Source organism: Canis lupus, chromosome 13 (assembly GCF_003254725.2).
Source record: "Canis lupus dingo isolate Sandy chromosome 13, ASM325472v2, whole genome shotgun sequence".
Taxonomy (NCBI): Eukaryota; Metazoa; Chordata; class Mammalia; order Carnivora; family Canidae; genus Canis; species Canis lupus.
The window spans coordinates 48,217,884-48,234,791 of NC_064255.1; the positions used below are offsets into that span (position 1 = coordinate 48,217,884).

A 16,908-nucleotide genomic window follows, 5' to 3' on the forward strand; every position below is an offset into this window, starting at 1 on the left:
AAAAAAAACTCCATTCTTTCATGCCCCTCTCCCATATTTTGTTTTTGACATTGAATTTACTTTTTATATGTGTCCTTATAAACTACTGCAGCTATGGTTTTTAATAATTTTGCCTTCTAACTAAACCTTTATATTACTAGTTAAACGATTATCACATTATATTGTAAAGAATACTCTGAATTTGATTTTATACTTACCTTTACCAACATGTTCTGTAATTTTATAAGGTTTTACATTACTAAGTAGCATCTTTTCATTTCAGCTTGAAGAACTCTCAGCACTTCTTATACATCAGGTCTAATGGTGACACTCTCAACTTTTTGTCTATTTGGGAAAGTCTTTATTAGCTCTCCTACAATCTTGGACAATTTTTCTGGCAGAATTTTCCTGGTTGGCAGGCTTTTCCTTTTGGGACTGAATAGATCATCCCACTTTCACCTGGCTCAAAGTTTCTGCTGAGAAATCTGCTGATAACCTTACAGGGGCTCTCTTATATGGGAGCAATTTTTTCCCCCCTTGATGCTTCTAAATTTTATGTTTGACTTTAGACAGTCTTAGTACAATGTCTTGGAGAAGATTTTGGTTTGAAATTTGGGAGGACCTATTAGTTTCATGAACTTAGATGGCCAAATCTCTCCCTAGATTTGGGAAGTACTTAGCCATTATTCCTTTAAAAATTAGCATTGTGTTCCTTTCTTCCTCTCTTCCTCCAGGATTTCAATAACACACAGTTTAATAGCATCTCATGAACATTTCATGGGCATTCTTCACTCTTTTTCATTCCCTTTTACTATTGCTCTGATTACATATTAAATGACCTTTGGTCTTATTCTAATTCTTTTTTCTCCTTGGTGGAATCTACTGTTGAATCTATGGGAATCTTCAGTTCAGTCACTATATTCTTTAACTCTAGGATTTCTGTTTATTTTAATGGTTTCTATTTCTTTTTTGATTTTTGAGAATTTGCTGTGTAATGCTATTCCTCCAAGCTAAGTGTTTATACTTAATCCCAATATGTTTAATTTTCTTATTTATATGTAAAGCTTACTTGAAAGTCAAACTACAGTATATTGGTAATTTCAGAGTGTCAAGTTCTAAAAACTAGCATAGCCAGTCTATCTGGGAAACAAATACTGTATCCATTCAACAAGTGACACTGTCTTGATGTAGTATGCCTATATGTTTTCAAATAATATTCTCAGATTACAGGGCAAAACTTCTTTTATTTTTCACCCTGACCCTTACCTATATTTCCTAAGAGTGACTTTATAGAAAAGATGTAATAATATATTTTGAAAAAATGTAACTACAGTTTTGAATAAATTATGTTCTACAAAGTGGTACCTTAAATAGTAACCAATATTTTCTTTATACAAGTAGTAAAAATTTCATAATTATTTGTCTTATGTCCTTATTAAAGATGTCATTCCTATATTCAAAATATTCCTAGAAATTCCAAAAGAGAAAATGCCTTGAAATATTTCATAAACCTTTAAAGGCTATGAGTACACGTTTTGACTTTTATTTCTTGACCCATTTAAGTGTGCTTTTGTTGTTAAATAAATTTAATGTATTTAAATTAAAATCTTAAAGTGTTCTCAATCTTTTATTGACTACTGAAATCAAAATTAAGTATTTTTGTCAAGTAAAGATAAGCAGTATATGCCCATCACAGAACTATTTGCTATCTTCATGACCAGAAGAGACAACTAGGTTACTGGTGCCCCCCACAAAAAAAAAATTTATACTTTCAGTATAAGAGAACTAGAGTGTTTTTCACTTTATACAAAGAAATGAAATTATACTTATTATTTATTGGAAAAGAAACTATTGTACAAGACAGTTTCTAGGGTGCTTTTATTTATCCCACCAGTTTCTTAAAACTTACATATTATTGATGTAATACATATACATGTTTTGTTTTGTTTTTTTAAAGTACAAAAAGGCTTATAATGGGAAGGCAGCCTGCCTAACTGCTACAAAAGAACAATCACTTTCACCTATTTTTTGTACTTCACTTATTTTTATATTTATCTTCATAATTATAGATAACAACCCTGTCTTTATTATTTAACATCAAAATTACATCTATTGACTCCATGTTATGAAAGAGAACGATTTAGTTCACTTATATTATCTTCAATCTGCATTCTTTTCTCCTCATTCCAAAATCAACCAATCTTATTGAGGCATGTGAGAGTAAATGCTGAATTTAACTTTTATTACATGTTAATTGCTAGATGTAGCTAGTAGCTACCATAATAGATTGGCACCTCTATATTACTCCTATCTTCTGGCATGTATTAAGGTTTTCTTTATAATCTAGTATTATAATCAAGTTTTGTATATGTTCAATAGGTGCTTGAGAAAAAGGTAGGTCTGTTTTCAAGGTAGAATTCAGTTTGTCCATCAAATTCTGCTTAGTAATTGGGGTATTTAGGTGTTCTATTGCTTTAAGGTTTTGTTCATTTGATTCACTATGGTCTGTCTACCATTTATGGTTTTTGTGAATAAATCTCTGGTATGTTTTTTGCCTTTTGAATATTAATGTTTTAATTATGATTTTTACAGATATTTGGTACTTCATAAAATAAATGTTACAATCAAAGTACTCATCTTTGTGTTGCTTAATTTCACCCTCTTTATATTTTACAGAATACCTCTTACTTTTAATAAGGTTTCAATTATTATACTAATGGACATCTTTATAATCAATTAGCAAAAACCGTACCTTGGATAAACCTCATTGGCTACCATACTGCCACTGCACAAAGCTACATCTTTAAAATCATACTCATATAAAACAAACTTAGTCCTCCATTTCTTCACATTACCTTTTAGTTCTCTACTATGAGATATGATACAATGTCTTTATTTTTCCTCCTCCCTTTCTCATCCTAGATTTCAACCAACCACATTATCTTTCTTACTGTTTACCTCTCTACCGTTAGGTATACTTCTATGACTACATTTATTGATTCTAAGTGCTATGGGCTCCTAGTTATTTCACAGGGGTTAATTAGCATACTTAGCACACCTACTTAAGCTATCCCATTCTTTCCCCTTTTCCTTCTGAAATTGTTACTTGTTTCATTATTCATGTATGTAGCAGACTAAGGGCTGCTCAAATACAGACTTCTCAATGAAAACTTCTCTGTTCACCCTATTTAAAATTGTAAACCCTGTCCTACCTCCCTCACATTCATATACTACAACCCCCTACAGCCTGATGGGTTTTTCTCCAATAGTACTAATGACCATCTAATATACTTACTGGTTTCTCATCTAGCTTCCTCCAGTTGGAATATTAAGCTCCTCAAGGGCAGGACTTTTTGCCTACTTTGTTCAGCTGCTGTAACACCAGCAACTAGAATGGTATCTGGCACACACTAGATGCTCAGTAAGGCTTGCTGAATGAGCAAGATAAAGTACACTACTAAAAGGATATTAAAAAACTATAAAAGCAATGCTGAGAGAAACTACAGGCCTAAATGAATGGAGAGGTTATACTGTGTTTGTGGATCAAAACACTCAGTAGTAAGATGTCATTTCTTTCTAAATTGATCTATAGAGTCAATATATCACAATGAACCGTAGACTTAAACACAAAAGCTAAAACTATAAAACTTCTGTAAGAAACATGAGAAAAATCTCTAGAGGTAGATAAATATTTCTTTGAAGACAAAAAACCTAAAGCATAAAAGAACTGATATATCGTATTTCATCAAAATGTAAGACTTTTCAAAGACACCATTAAGAAAATAAAGGAAGGCACAGATTGGGAGGGAACTTTCACAATTCTAACATCTGATAAGGACTTCATATCAGAATATATTAGAGAAAAACAATCTTTTAGGTCTCCATAAGGAACCCATTTTTCTAAATGGTCAAAATATTTGAGCAGACACTTCACAAAATATAGGAATGACCAATAAGCACATGAAAACACGCTCAATATCATTAGTCATTAGAAAAATGCTAATTGAGGGACACCTGGGTGGCTCAGTGGTTGAGCATCTGCCTTTGGCTCAGGGCGTGATCCCGAGGTCCCAGGATCAAGTCCCACATCATGTTCCCCACAGGAAGCCTGCTTCTCCTTCTGCCTGTGTCTCTGCCTCCCTCTCTATCTCTCGTGAATAAATAAATAAAATCTTTAAAAGAAAAAGAAAAATGCAAATTGAAACCACAATGAGATATACAATTACACAACCACTAAAATGGCTGAAACTTAAAACAGTGACAATACCAAGTGTTGACAAAAATGTAGCAATGGAAACTCATACATTTCTGAGGAGGATGTAAGTATACAGCCACCTGAGAAAACAGTTTGATGGTATCTTATAAAGCTAAACACGCAACCCAGCAATTCCATTCCTAGATGTCTGCCCAGGTGAAAACCCATGTCCAAAATGTTTAGCAGTTTTGTTCATCAAGGCCAAAAGTTGGAAGCAATTCAAATGTCTACCAACTGACAATTATAAAAAAACTATTTCATATTCCATAAAATGAAATAGTATTCAGCCATAAAAGAAAGAAACTATTGACAAAGAATTATCAAAAGCATTACACTAAATGCAGGCCAGACCCAGAAGACAACATATAGTATGATTCCTTTTATATCACATTTGTAGAAAAGGCAAAACTATATCAATAGAAAACAGATCAGTGGTTGCCAGGGGAGAGAGAATTTTTCAGGATGATAAGAATTTTCTGTATCTTGATTGTGGTGATACGCACAAGAATGCATCTGTGAAAACGTGTATACTTAACGTTGTGAATTTTAACATATATAAATAAAGCTGAGTTTTAAGGAGTAACCTAGGTCAGAAACTAAAATCCAACTACCTTATAATAAAATACTGAACACAAGGGGCAGCCCCGGTGGCGCAGTGGTTTAGTGCCGCCTGCAGCCCGGGCTGTGATTCTGGAGACCCGGGGTGGAGTCCCACGTCAGGCTCCCTGAGTGGAGCCTGCTTCTCCCTCTGCCTGTGTTTCTGCCTACCTGTCTCTCTCTCTCTCGTCTCTCATGAATAAATAAATAAAATCTTAATAAAATAAAATAAAATACTTAACACAAAATAGCTCATGGAAATTAAGTATTCTGTGTAGCTTTAAAAAATAAGTTGTCCACATCCAGGTAAGATAGAATAGCTTACAGCAGGCCTATATTCTTGCTGAGAACAACTAGAAAAGCTAAATAAGTTACAAAAATCCTATTCTTCTAAGGCAGAAGATGTGGAAAGATGGAGAACAAGAGAACCTGGGTATTTCCTGATTATGAGGATGGGCTGGAGGCTGAAAACAAATTTCTGTGCAGAACACTGATGCTAAAGGATAGAGAACTCAAAAGAGCTTTTGGTGTTCACACAAGGGCTGGAGTAACAAAACTGGAAGACTGCAGGGACTTTTAAGATCAAAGCTACTATCTCTGCCAGGACATCAGCTTAATTTTAAAACTATATAGAGTAAAAAGACTAAATAGTTAACTGAAAAACTGAAAAGCAAAGTGAAATTTCCCACCTTTGGCACTGCTAAGAGGACAAAGACCACCAGGCTTTGAAGTGAAAGTCCTGGAAGTCCACACTGTACAAAACAGGCAAATAAGAAGAAAAGTATCATCAAATTACTAAAATAGCAATCCAGCCTCCATATAAATTAAGATGATTGGCTCCCTACTCTACCTGCCTAGGAGAAAAAGTGAACCCTGCCTGACAAAACATACTCAGTAATGTTTACTTTATTTTGTTTTTAATCACAATGTCTGGCATTCAAGAAAAACTTATAAATCAACCAACTTGACCTAACTGACATTTATATAACATCAGCCAGTAACAGCAGGATATATATTCATTTTCAAATGCACATGGAACCTTTACTAAGATAGACTAAATTCTGAGCCATAAAACAAATCTCAATATAACTAAAAGTTCCAAGTCATGTAAAGTATGTCCTCTCGGATCCCTGGGTGGCTCAGTGGTTTAGCACCTGCCTTTGGCCCAGGGCGTGATCCTGGAGACCTGGGATTGAGTCCCACATCGGGCTCCCTGCATGGAGCCTGCTTCTCCCTCTGTCTGTGTCTCTGCCTCTCTCTCTGTGTCTCTCATGAATAAATAAATAAGTAATCTTTTAAAAAAATAAAAAAAATAAAGTATGTCCTCTCATCACAATGAAACTAACTTAAAAACAGAAAGTTTTTAAGTTAAATTCTGGAAAATCCTCAACTATCTAAAAACTAACACACTTCTAAATAATTTATTGGTCAAAGATGACATCAAAAAGCAGATCAGAGACTATTTTGAGCTGAATGAAAATGGAAAAAAATATATATATATATAAAATCTGTAGGCAATATTTAGAGGGAAGTTTATACCACACCTGGGGATGGACAGGGGAGGAATGCAGACAGGAAATCGACGACCTCAGCTTGTACCCAAAGAAACTGGAAACAGAAAACAAACTAAAACTAAAAAACTAAACTTTAACTAAAAAGTTAAAGAAAATAATAAAGTTCAGAACAGAGGTGGGAAATAAACAACAAACCGAGAAAATTGGCTAAACCTAAAGCAGTTTCTTTGAGAACCTTAATAAAATTAATAAATCTCTAGCCAGATTGATCAAGTGAAAAAAAGATACAGATTACCCAAGTCAAAAATGATACTGAATCTCTACAGATTGCAGATTTAACTATAAATCTTAAATAAATTTTAATATATATAAAAATATATATTTAAAATCTTATAAATTTTAAATACAGAACTATAGGTTCTGTATTTAAAAGATAATAAGATTACCAACAAATCCTACAACATAGATGAAATGGACAAGTTCCTTCAGAAACTCAGCATGCATATGAAGAGCTGGAAACATACAACCACACAACCAATAACCAACAGAAAAACAAATCCTATAAGCAGAACAGATGATGCAGATATTGGAATCAACAAACATTTAAATAACTAATCAGTATATTCGAGAGAACTCAAGTATTAGAAATCTATAAAATACAATTAAATTGTTCTAACACTCAAAATTACAATGTAAAATTAAGAATACAATAAATCAGTTTCAACAAAAGAGAAACTAGTTTTACTAATGGAAGAAGGGTCAACAGAAGATACTCAAATGAAACACTGAGAAAAATTTTAAGAGATGTGTGGAACATAATCATTGACTTATATCATGTCTAAATGAGAATCTGAAAAAGGGGGAAGGAAACAGAAGCAATATTTGAAGAGGAATAACAGAATATCCTCAAATTAAAAGACATCAAACTACTAATTCAAATAGCTGAATGAACATAAAGCAAAACACAAAGAAAACCACACCTCAACACATCATAGTCAAAGAGCTAAAATACTAAAAAGAGAAAGTCTTAAAAGTAGTCAAAGAAAAATAAATGATTATCAGCAAGATTATAAGGTAATAATTACCTTCAATAAGACTAGAAGTGGACTTCAATAAAAAGCCAGAAGACATCAAAACATTTTTTAATAAAGAAAAAAAATAACTACCAACTTAGATTTCTATATTCAGTAAAAAAAAAAAAAAAAAAAAAAAATTCAAAAAAGAATGTGAAATTAAGACTATCTCAAAAAAAAAAAAAATCATTGTCTGTAGGTAGATTAGTATTAAACATACTAAAGGAACCTATTCAAACAAAAGGAAAATGATCCCAGAAAGAAGCACACAAAGACAGGAAGAAACCTAGAAAGAGTAAGTATTAACAAAAATTGGCTGTCTAAAATATGGAGTTTAAAATCTGCACAAATAAAATATAGAACAATAATAATACAAAAAGGTTGGAGGAGGAGTTAAAAATTAAACTCGCATTACTGCAGAATGGTAGAAGCAGTCATTTGTACTATAATATTAAGTATACTAGTTATAATCTCTGGAACAACCACTAAAAATATAAGAATATATAACTCACAACCAAATAGTAGGAAAAACAGAATAAAAATGACTTATTAACTCAAAAGAAAGCAAAACAGAGGGATAAAAAGGAATGCAAAGCAGATGATTCAAGAAGTCAAAGTTGATGGTAGTGGCAAACTTAGAAAAAAAAAATTAACTAAATACTCAAAGTAAAAAACTAACACTTGATTAAAATAATGATAATCTGTATTTATTCACAAAGACATCCAGTACACATGAAAAAAAAAAAAGCTTACAGAACTACAAATATTCCACTTACTATAAAATTGCAACACACACACACACAAATGCCTCAGAAGATACTGGGAGAAAAGTTTTTAATTGGGCTCATCCCTGAGATTTTAGGTGGTTTTTTTCATCATAGATTTTCTTTGTGATTTTTGGCACCTTAATTCTTTTCTAAGGAACAAGACTCATTTTTACAAAAATCACAACAATTTTCAAAAGAAAAATTAGTTTACAAATTTTAATGATCAGCTCCAACAAGATTATAGACCTACAGAAAAAGAATGATCAAGTCTAAAAAGAAGTTAATATAAACTTACTTCACGCAATAAAAGTCTAATCTTGAAACTAAGAAATCTTTATAATTATAAATACATTATTATGTTATCACCATTTCTGATGGAGACAAAAATTATCAGGTAAGAGTTGGAAACAGATTTTCCCACTAATGCTTTGGTCACTTCACTTCTTGCTTCTAATAAAAAATCTTTGATCTTTCCATTGTATTATAAAGTTGTAAAACAAAATTTAAGTACTAACATTTTTCATTTTAATCTGTGGGTTTCCTAAATAACTTTTTCTAATATTACCTCAACTAAAATCTAAGTTTCAACACAGAAGAAAACCAGTTACCAGTTTTCATGAATCAAAACTTGACAAAGGACTTCAAAGAAATAGACAATACCATGCATCTTGGAAATATGTTCTAGTAACTTTATTATTCTAAGTCACATAAAAAGAGAAGCACTCCAAACTCTACATAAAAACTAAACTCTAAGGGCAGCCTGGGTGGCTCAGCAGTTTAGCGCCGCCTTCAGCCCAGGGTGTGTTCCTGGAGACCTGGGATCGAGTCCCTTGTCAGGCTCCCTGCAAGGAGCCTGCTTCTCCCCCTGCCTCTCTTCCTGTGTCTCTCATGAATAAATAAAATCTTTAAAAAAACAAAACAAAAAACTAAACTCTAAGCAACTTCTTTAAATATATTTAAATTGGGGGGGGGGGGGGAGTAAGAGCCCTGTCTGGTATACACTTTGAAAATAACAAAACCGGAATAACCACTAACATTTATTGACCACTTAACTATGTAATATAATGCTCTTTGTTCTAAGTAATTTCCATGTGTTGTCTCATTTAATCTTCAAATCATATTATAAACTAGTATTATCTTCCTTTTATAAATGAGAAATTGAGGTAACATTTGTCCAAGGTCCTACAGCCATCTAGCAGTAAAGCCAGGATCTGAATGCCCCAAGCAGGCTAGCTCTGGAACCTTGCTCTCGTGATCACCACACCACGCTATCAATGTAAGTCATTAAGGCCTTGTTAAAGTAGTGCTGTCTTTGTCATTAAGTTTCAGGCAATAAACAAGCTTTACTTAGAATAAAACCAGATATTTTAATTATCTGGTCACATCACTGAGAAAATAAAACTAAAAACTTCTACTTTCATGCTAGAGAAAAAAGTAAAAAGGAGTCACTATCAAAAGTATATTCATTAAACCTGAGAAACTTCCAAAAATAGACAAGAGAAGACATACTAAAAATTACCGTATTGAACTTTAAGTAGGAGCTCACCTATTTTCTCTTAAAAGTAATTTAACTTAGTTTATCCCCCCAACTTAAACTGGAAGATACAGATATACCTAGGAGTAGAATAAAATGTCACAGAAATCCTATACAAAGCTAATGTCAATTTGGGGGTGATGAAGGATTCTTTCTTGGTATTTAGATTTTCCTTTTAAGGAAGTGTTTTGGAGCAATCAAAAAAACCTCTCTGTTGAACTTCATTTTAATGTGTACAGACTACTTCCCCACCCTACTTAGAAAGCCTGTTCTAGAATACTGTTATTCAAAAGATTTACGCTCATAAAATGCAAAGTTAGATTAATACAATTCAAAGTAAAACATACTTTAGGAATAAAATAACATTATAAAAATCTTGGGTTCACTTTATTATGGATCATTATTAGATAATTTATTATATACTTATGGTATATTTTTTCAACACAAAGCACAAAAGCTCAGTTTAATCTGGGTAGTAATACAAATTCAATATTAGTCTATTTAAATTCTAATTCAAAAGTGACACTATTATTTTAAAAATTGGTAACTTAAATGTCCAACTGAAAAAGATCAGTTAGTAAATGATCACACAAAAAGATAAGAGTAGTCTACAACCATTAAAAATAATGTTGTAGAAAAATACTGACATTAAGATGTTCAGGATTTATTGGTAAGTGAATAGAATAATTTGCACTACGGTAGGTGCATTATGAGCCCATTTTGTAAACATCATTAAGCCTCTACTAAGTACACATATATTTATATAATGGCTAAACAAAATGCTGGAAGATATTCCAGAAGGTTAATAATGGCACTTCTTTGTGGTGGGATTTCCAATAATACATTAAAAATTTAACTCATGCTTTTTTGTGTTTCCCAAATTTTCTATGTTAGGGATGTGCTATTTTTATAACTGGGAGAAAGAGATTAAGAAAGAGACAAAGGCATTATTTACATTAAAGTCATATTTTAATGCAAATAACAAATTCTTAACTAGGGACATGGTTTAGTCTTTACTAGTAAAACCCCCATCTGTGATTTGTTTTGTTTTGTCTTTAAATACAAAACCACTTAACATGAACTAACCTGTATTTTTGTTTTCCACTATTCTAGGTGAGAATTAAAAATTAAAGTACCTGATTAAATGTGAACTCTGAAAAAGTGGGAATTTCTGTATTACTATTTGACCTCATAAATGTAGAAATTAAAATGTTTCTGAAAAATAAAGGTAAGTCACATCCTAAGCAGTATACCACAGGTCAAAAGCAATTCATAAAGATTTTTTTTACGGGCAGCCCAGTGGCTCAGCGGTTTAGCACTGCCTTCTGCCCAGGGTGTGATCCTGGAGTCCCAGGGTCGAGTCCCACATTGGGCTCCCTGCATGGAGCCTGCTTCTCCCTCTGCCTCTCTCTCTGTGTATTTTTTATGAATAAATAATTAAATAAAATAAAAATTTTTTACAAGTGATTTCTGTTGACTTAGTCTAAGACTTAAAATAGCAGAATTACATCTCTGTGAAATACACACCTAAAACACATTAATAAAAAAAGACAACACTATACTTATGAGGATGGGTTTAGGTAATTTAAAATTTGCATAACCAAAAACATGGAGAAAAACAGGAATCTCTTATCCATCTAATTCATAGAAGTTACACTAACAGAGCTGTACACTATCCATCTAATTCACAGAAGTTACACTAACAGACTGACAAACGGTTGAAAAGCAACCTATAAATATAAATGCCATTACAGTAATTATAGTCAATTAGTAAGAAATAAATCACTCTGACGCTTTATTCTAAAATAGAATTCATACAACTTCATCTAGCATGTTAGACTTGATAAAAGGGAAAATGCAATCTTTACTGGTACAATGCCTATAAGAAAAAATTTATGCATCTGCAAAGAATTGGACGGAAACACACAAAACAATAAAAGGTAATTTTGGTGTAATATAGAGCTTCAATTTTTCACAATGTTGTTTGCTTTCATTGTTTTCATTGTTTAAGATATTTGCAGCCAACATGTATTTTAATTGACACAGCACAAGAAGTAAAACTGTGGGGGAAGAATACATTAAATATGTGCTTTCAGGAAAGGAAAAAAGAAACAATTTAGTTTTAATACTGACACTGCCTGACATATCAGATGGTAGATAACAACTGACAGAATTAAATTTCTTAATATTCCTAACAATCCTGAAACCTAATGTAGGCTGTATCATAATTATCAAACTAAACATCAAATGGCTCTTTCCTGTGTACTACTATAAAAAAAAAAAAAGCAAGTATCAATTAGTCTTATAAACGTCTGCTATAACAATGCAACTAAACTCCTTACTTCCTTATTCATTGAAGGCTAAGACTGGAGCTTTCTTTTTTTAGACTGGAGCTTTCTAAGTTTGCTCTATCCTTTCTTAACTATTTAAAAGGTTGAATATAAATTATTTCTCCAAACCCCATCCTGTAAAAATAAAAGGCTGGAAAGAGCCTCATCCTTATATAAACCTTACGTATATTTTTCTTCTGGAATTGATCATTTCCTATCTTGTGTAATAATCATTACACATGTGCTCTTTTAATTACACTTGGTTTCAAACCCATAGAAGGCAGGGTCGATGGTACTTCATCTGTGTATCTCACATAGCTGAGTAAAGATTTAGTTTTGGTTAATCCTCTTAACTTTCTGCACTCTTTCACCTGAAAAGAATTATTAGAAAAGTAGTATTCTCTTGCAGGGTGAGATAGGAGGTGGGTGGAGGTGTGCATATTCACTGTCAGGAGACATGTCTGCTGTCAGGCTAAGTACAAGTCAGACCAAAAAGCCTCTTCTCCTCCTTTCCCCTTCACAGGCTAGATTTCATTCAAGAATGAATGTCTCTTAGTTAAGAGTCTGCCTACATTCACTTCAGAAGACCCAAAGAAACTCATCATGTAATCTAAGGAGTTCCTAGTGGTCTGCAAGAACAGGAGAAAAAGTTTAACCTGTGAACTACTGACCAGGTCAAAGCCCAAAGAAAACCCTAGAATCCAAGGAATCCAACTCTTTCAGCTGAATCCAACCTACACCAGATAAAGCTCACACCAGTATGATCTAACTGCAAGCTGTAAATGCACTCCAAGCCGACTGGCCCCTCACAAGTGAAAAGAGTATGTTCTAAGGAGTAAACCATATGACCATATGTTATAAACTTTCTGAAATACTCCAAGTTGTCTCCCTGCCCTGTTGGTAGTAAAAGAGCCCACAGCAGAGGCAAATGGACAAAAGAGATAATTCAATTTTCGGTATGAAAAAGTCATGTTTATAAACACACAGAAGATCTAGGTGGTTATACAACAGTGTTAACAGCAGTTATCTCTGGGGAGGGATGTGAAATAAAAGTCTAGGTATGCAAAGGAAGTTTTCACTTAGATAATAAATTGTGTTGTTTTCATCTTTCATCAGCATCAATTTACTTCTATAATTTTAAAAATAATATTAAGTAAAATTCTGAAATATGATTCTATTTTTAAAATGGATTAATAAACCCACATGGTTTCAAATGAAAAATAAATGCCATTTTGCAGAAGCTTGGCTACTACAGACCTACAGATCAAACAGAAATAATGCAATTATCCTATCCTGCAAAATGAAAAGGAATACTGGTAACAAAAATGCCCAAAGCAATTGTCACCCACTACTCAAGGTTCACTACTTTGATTATACAGTATTTGCCACCAGAGGGAGTTTCAGTACCCTCCCCTCAAAATTATATCCACTCTAACAAAGCCCTTTTTCAATTTTAACCTAATTATAAAGGTTAGGCTGGCAAAGCTTTAAAAAAAAAAAAAAAAAAAAAACCCACACAATTTTTACAGCAATCCATAAATCAAAAAAGTCTTTTACATTATTGCACCAATAGAAATACACTGCATCTCAACTTTAATTTTTCATAAGAACTATCTTCACAAATTTTCATTGAGGTTCATATGTGATTTCCTTAAGAGAAAAGAGTTTCCCAGTCTGAAAAGCAAACTACTAGACAATCAGGTCTATTATCATTGTAATGGAGTGTTCATATTCTCCAATTATCACAACTCTGTGGTTAAGAAAAATAAAATTTCATATGACTATGACTCCTGAAAAAAGAGGAAGGGGACACAAAACCATCCTTTGAAAACTGCGTAATCCAGCCATAATGCCCCATGTAAACAATGCCGTTATATATCTAAGCAAGGCAAAATACAACTAAGCGTCTGCAGGAGTTAGTCTGTGACATTTAGCATCTTAAAAATTAAAGGAGAAAGAGCCAAGCTTATTCTAAACTTTCAATATCATTTTTCTAAAAAACAGTAAGAGAAATCATACTGAAAATGGCCCAAATCAACACAAGTAATGGAACAGAGACAGGCAAACAGACAAAACCCACAGAGCAAGTCATTTTGAAGAGGATTTTTGTTTAACCTAGTTTATGAATCTGTAACATCATCACAAAAATTTTTGAATACCAAGACACATGCAGTATACATCTCACTTCCCACCCCCCTTCATCGACACTACAGTTTCTCCCTCTCTCCCACTGGTACTACTTCCCCAGTATCCTCCCAGAGTTTATGATTGAAGAACAAACGCAAGTTCATATTCTTATTCCTCCCCCACATCTTTACACATAAAGTAGCACATTATTCACACTGTCCTACACCTTGTTGGGGTTGCTTTTTTTTCCCCCCACTTTATAACATATTTTGGAGAGCTCTCCATGCCAGTGCACAAAAAGCTTCCTCATTTTTCTTCTCGTGGCTGATCGAGACTAGCTCCACCACAACATTCATCTGCCTTCTCCTGCCTAACCTTTAATGACATCTTGTCCTTCCAACTACATAACTACCTGAGTTAGTTTCCTTTCCCTCTCTTGCCCACCCCCCCATAAGATCTTAAAAAACAAACCAGATTTGAGGTGTCCCAAGGAATGACTTTCAAGAAAACAACTCATTAGCTAAGTTTTATCCTTTTCGGGACGTTTGTTTTGTGAAGCAGGTGAAGAAGGCGCAAAACACAAAACAAATAAAAAAACAAAAACAAAAAACCAGATTTGAGGTGTCCCAAGGGATGACTTTCAAGAAAACAACTCATTAGCTAAGTTTTATCCTTTTCGGGACGTTTGTTTTGTGAAGCAGGTGAAGAAGGCGCAAAACACAAAACAAATAAAAAAACAAAAACAAAAAACCAGATTTGAGGTGTCCCAAGGGATGACTTTCAAGAAAACAACTCATTAGCTAAGTTTTATCCTTTTAGGGACGTTTGTTTTGTGAAGCAGGTGAAGAAGGCGCAAAACACAAAACCAAACAAACAAAACAAAAAACCCCACAACTCTCTTACTACAAAAACAAAAGCCACCAGTTAGAATGCAGTAAGTGAAGTTACCTTTAGTTTGATTTGGGGGATCAGCGTAATAGTCATATCACCAATGACTGCAAAACTTTCTTCTTGTGCTCTGCCTTCGCTGTAAAAGAAAACATCGGATTTTTTTTTGATTTTTTTTTTTTTTTTAAAGGCTGGTAAGCCCTAAAGTCCTCCTCCTGCGTGGCATCCCCAGAGCAAGGCAACGACCACCTGACCCGAGCTGTCTGATGCGCCAGGTCAGAGGCGGCGGCGTGGATGTTTCGGGAGCCCGGCGTCACCAACAGGACCTCTACCCGCCGCGAAAACACTCAGGAGCGTCCCCCGCTCTGCGGCGCTACGTGCAGGAAGGACCCCCCGGGGGCCGGAGCGCCGGGACCGGGCGGAGAGGCCCGGGCGCCCCGCCGCAGCGGGCACGGCGGGGACGGCGGGCACAGCGGGGCGCCCCGCCGCCCGCAGCCCCGGAACCCCGACCCCTAACGGAACCAGCCCCCGGGCGGCGGCCGCCCGCTCCGACCGCGGGCCGGGCGCCGGGAGGGCGGGGGTTCCCCGAGGAGCTGGCCGCCCCGCCGCCCCATTGGGCGCCGCTCCAAACGTGCCCGAGTTGTGACAGGAATAAAGTGGGTCACAAGGCCTAGCGGGTCCCCGGCGAAAGCCCTCCCGGCCCCGCGCCTGCGGCTTTCCCGGCCGCGCCGCCGCGGGAACCGGCCCCAGCGCCGCCGCGCGCTCCGGGCCCCCGCCCCCGGCCCCGGCCCCCGCCCCCGGCCCGCCGCGCGCCCCGGCCCCAGCCCCGGCCCCGGCCCCGGCCCCAGCCCCGGCCCCGCCGCCGCCCCGCAGGTAACCCCAGCGGCCCCGGAGGGCCCCGCAACCCGAGCGCGGCTCCACCCCAACTCCCGGGAAAGGGCACAGCAGGGCCACCGGCAGGGAACTTGGGCTCCGGCTCCCGCCCGGCCCTGCCCGGGCCGCCGCCCCCCGGCGCCCCCCGCCCCCCGCCCTCCCTTCCCCGCGCCCTCACCGTGTGGCTGGCGGCGGCCCCGGCCCCTTCCCTCCCCCACCCCGACTCCGGCTGCGGCCACTCGGAGCCGCGACCCCGGCGGCGTCCGGGCGACCCCGCGGCGGCCGGCACACGCAGCACCTGGGCCCGCGGGCGGCGCTCCCCTCCCTCCCCACCCCCGCCCACCTACCTCCAAAAAAATGCACCGCTACGGCGCCCGCTCCTCCCCCTCCCTTCCCTTCCCCTCCTCCACCGGCCCCGGGAGCGCGCATGCGCCGGCGAGGCGGGCGGCCGGCCGACGGGAGCCCCGGGCCCACCCGGCGGGGCGCCACTCACCGGGAGCGCGCACGCGTCGGCGGCCAGATTTCCTCCGCGCTCTCGCCCGCGGGGTTTCCTCTCGGAGCCGGCAGCCGCGAGCGCGGCCCGTGATTGCGCTCCCTGGCGGCGCATGCGTCGTCCGCGGCCCCCGCGGGCTCCGGCGGCCGCCGCTCGCCGCTCGCCCCTCCCCTCACTCTCCCTTTCCCCGGCGCAGCTCGGCGCGCATGCGACTTGGCCCGTTAGGCGGCGCGGGGCCGCGGAGCCGCGGAGGGGATCCCGGGCGCCCTCGGGCCGTGCGTCTGCGCCGTCGGCGGAGGGAAACCGGGAGCTCCCCGGCGCCCACTTCCTCGCGCTCAGTACTGGAAAGCCGGGGGGGCGGGGCGGGGCGGGGCCGGGCGGAGGGGGAGGCGGGCGGGGGGCGGCCTTGGGTCCCGGCGGCTTGGCCTGCGGGGAGCGCGGCGGCGGCGGGAGGGCGTCTCGTAGCCAGCGCACCAGG

The 16,908-nt window shown here is 37.8% G+C and overlaps 1 protein-coding gene and 1 pseudogene across 13 annotated transcripts in view; both read right to left on the reverse strand.

Annotated features, from left to right (window-relative positions):
* CLOCK (clock circadian regulator) overlaps positions 1-16,615 on the reverse strand; it is a 142,632-nt gene extending 126,017 nt beyond the window's left edge. For 5 of the 13 annotated variants that reach the window (XM_049092969.1, XM_025435856.3, XM_025435855.3 and 2 more), the window contains exons 1-2: positions 16,431-16,615; positions 15,125-15,203 (exon numbers count right to left, since the gene is read on the reverse strand). The gene's annotated coding sequence lies outside the window, so the exon portion shown is untranslated. The other 8 variants (XM_025435847.3, XM_025435853.3, XM_025435848.3 and 5 more) reach the window with 6 other exon arrangements.
* On the reverse strand, positions 2,663-2,776 carry LOC112652369 (U4 spliceosomal RNA; annotated as a pseudogene).
* Positions 16,616-16,908: the final 293 nt, after the last annotated feature.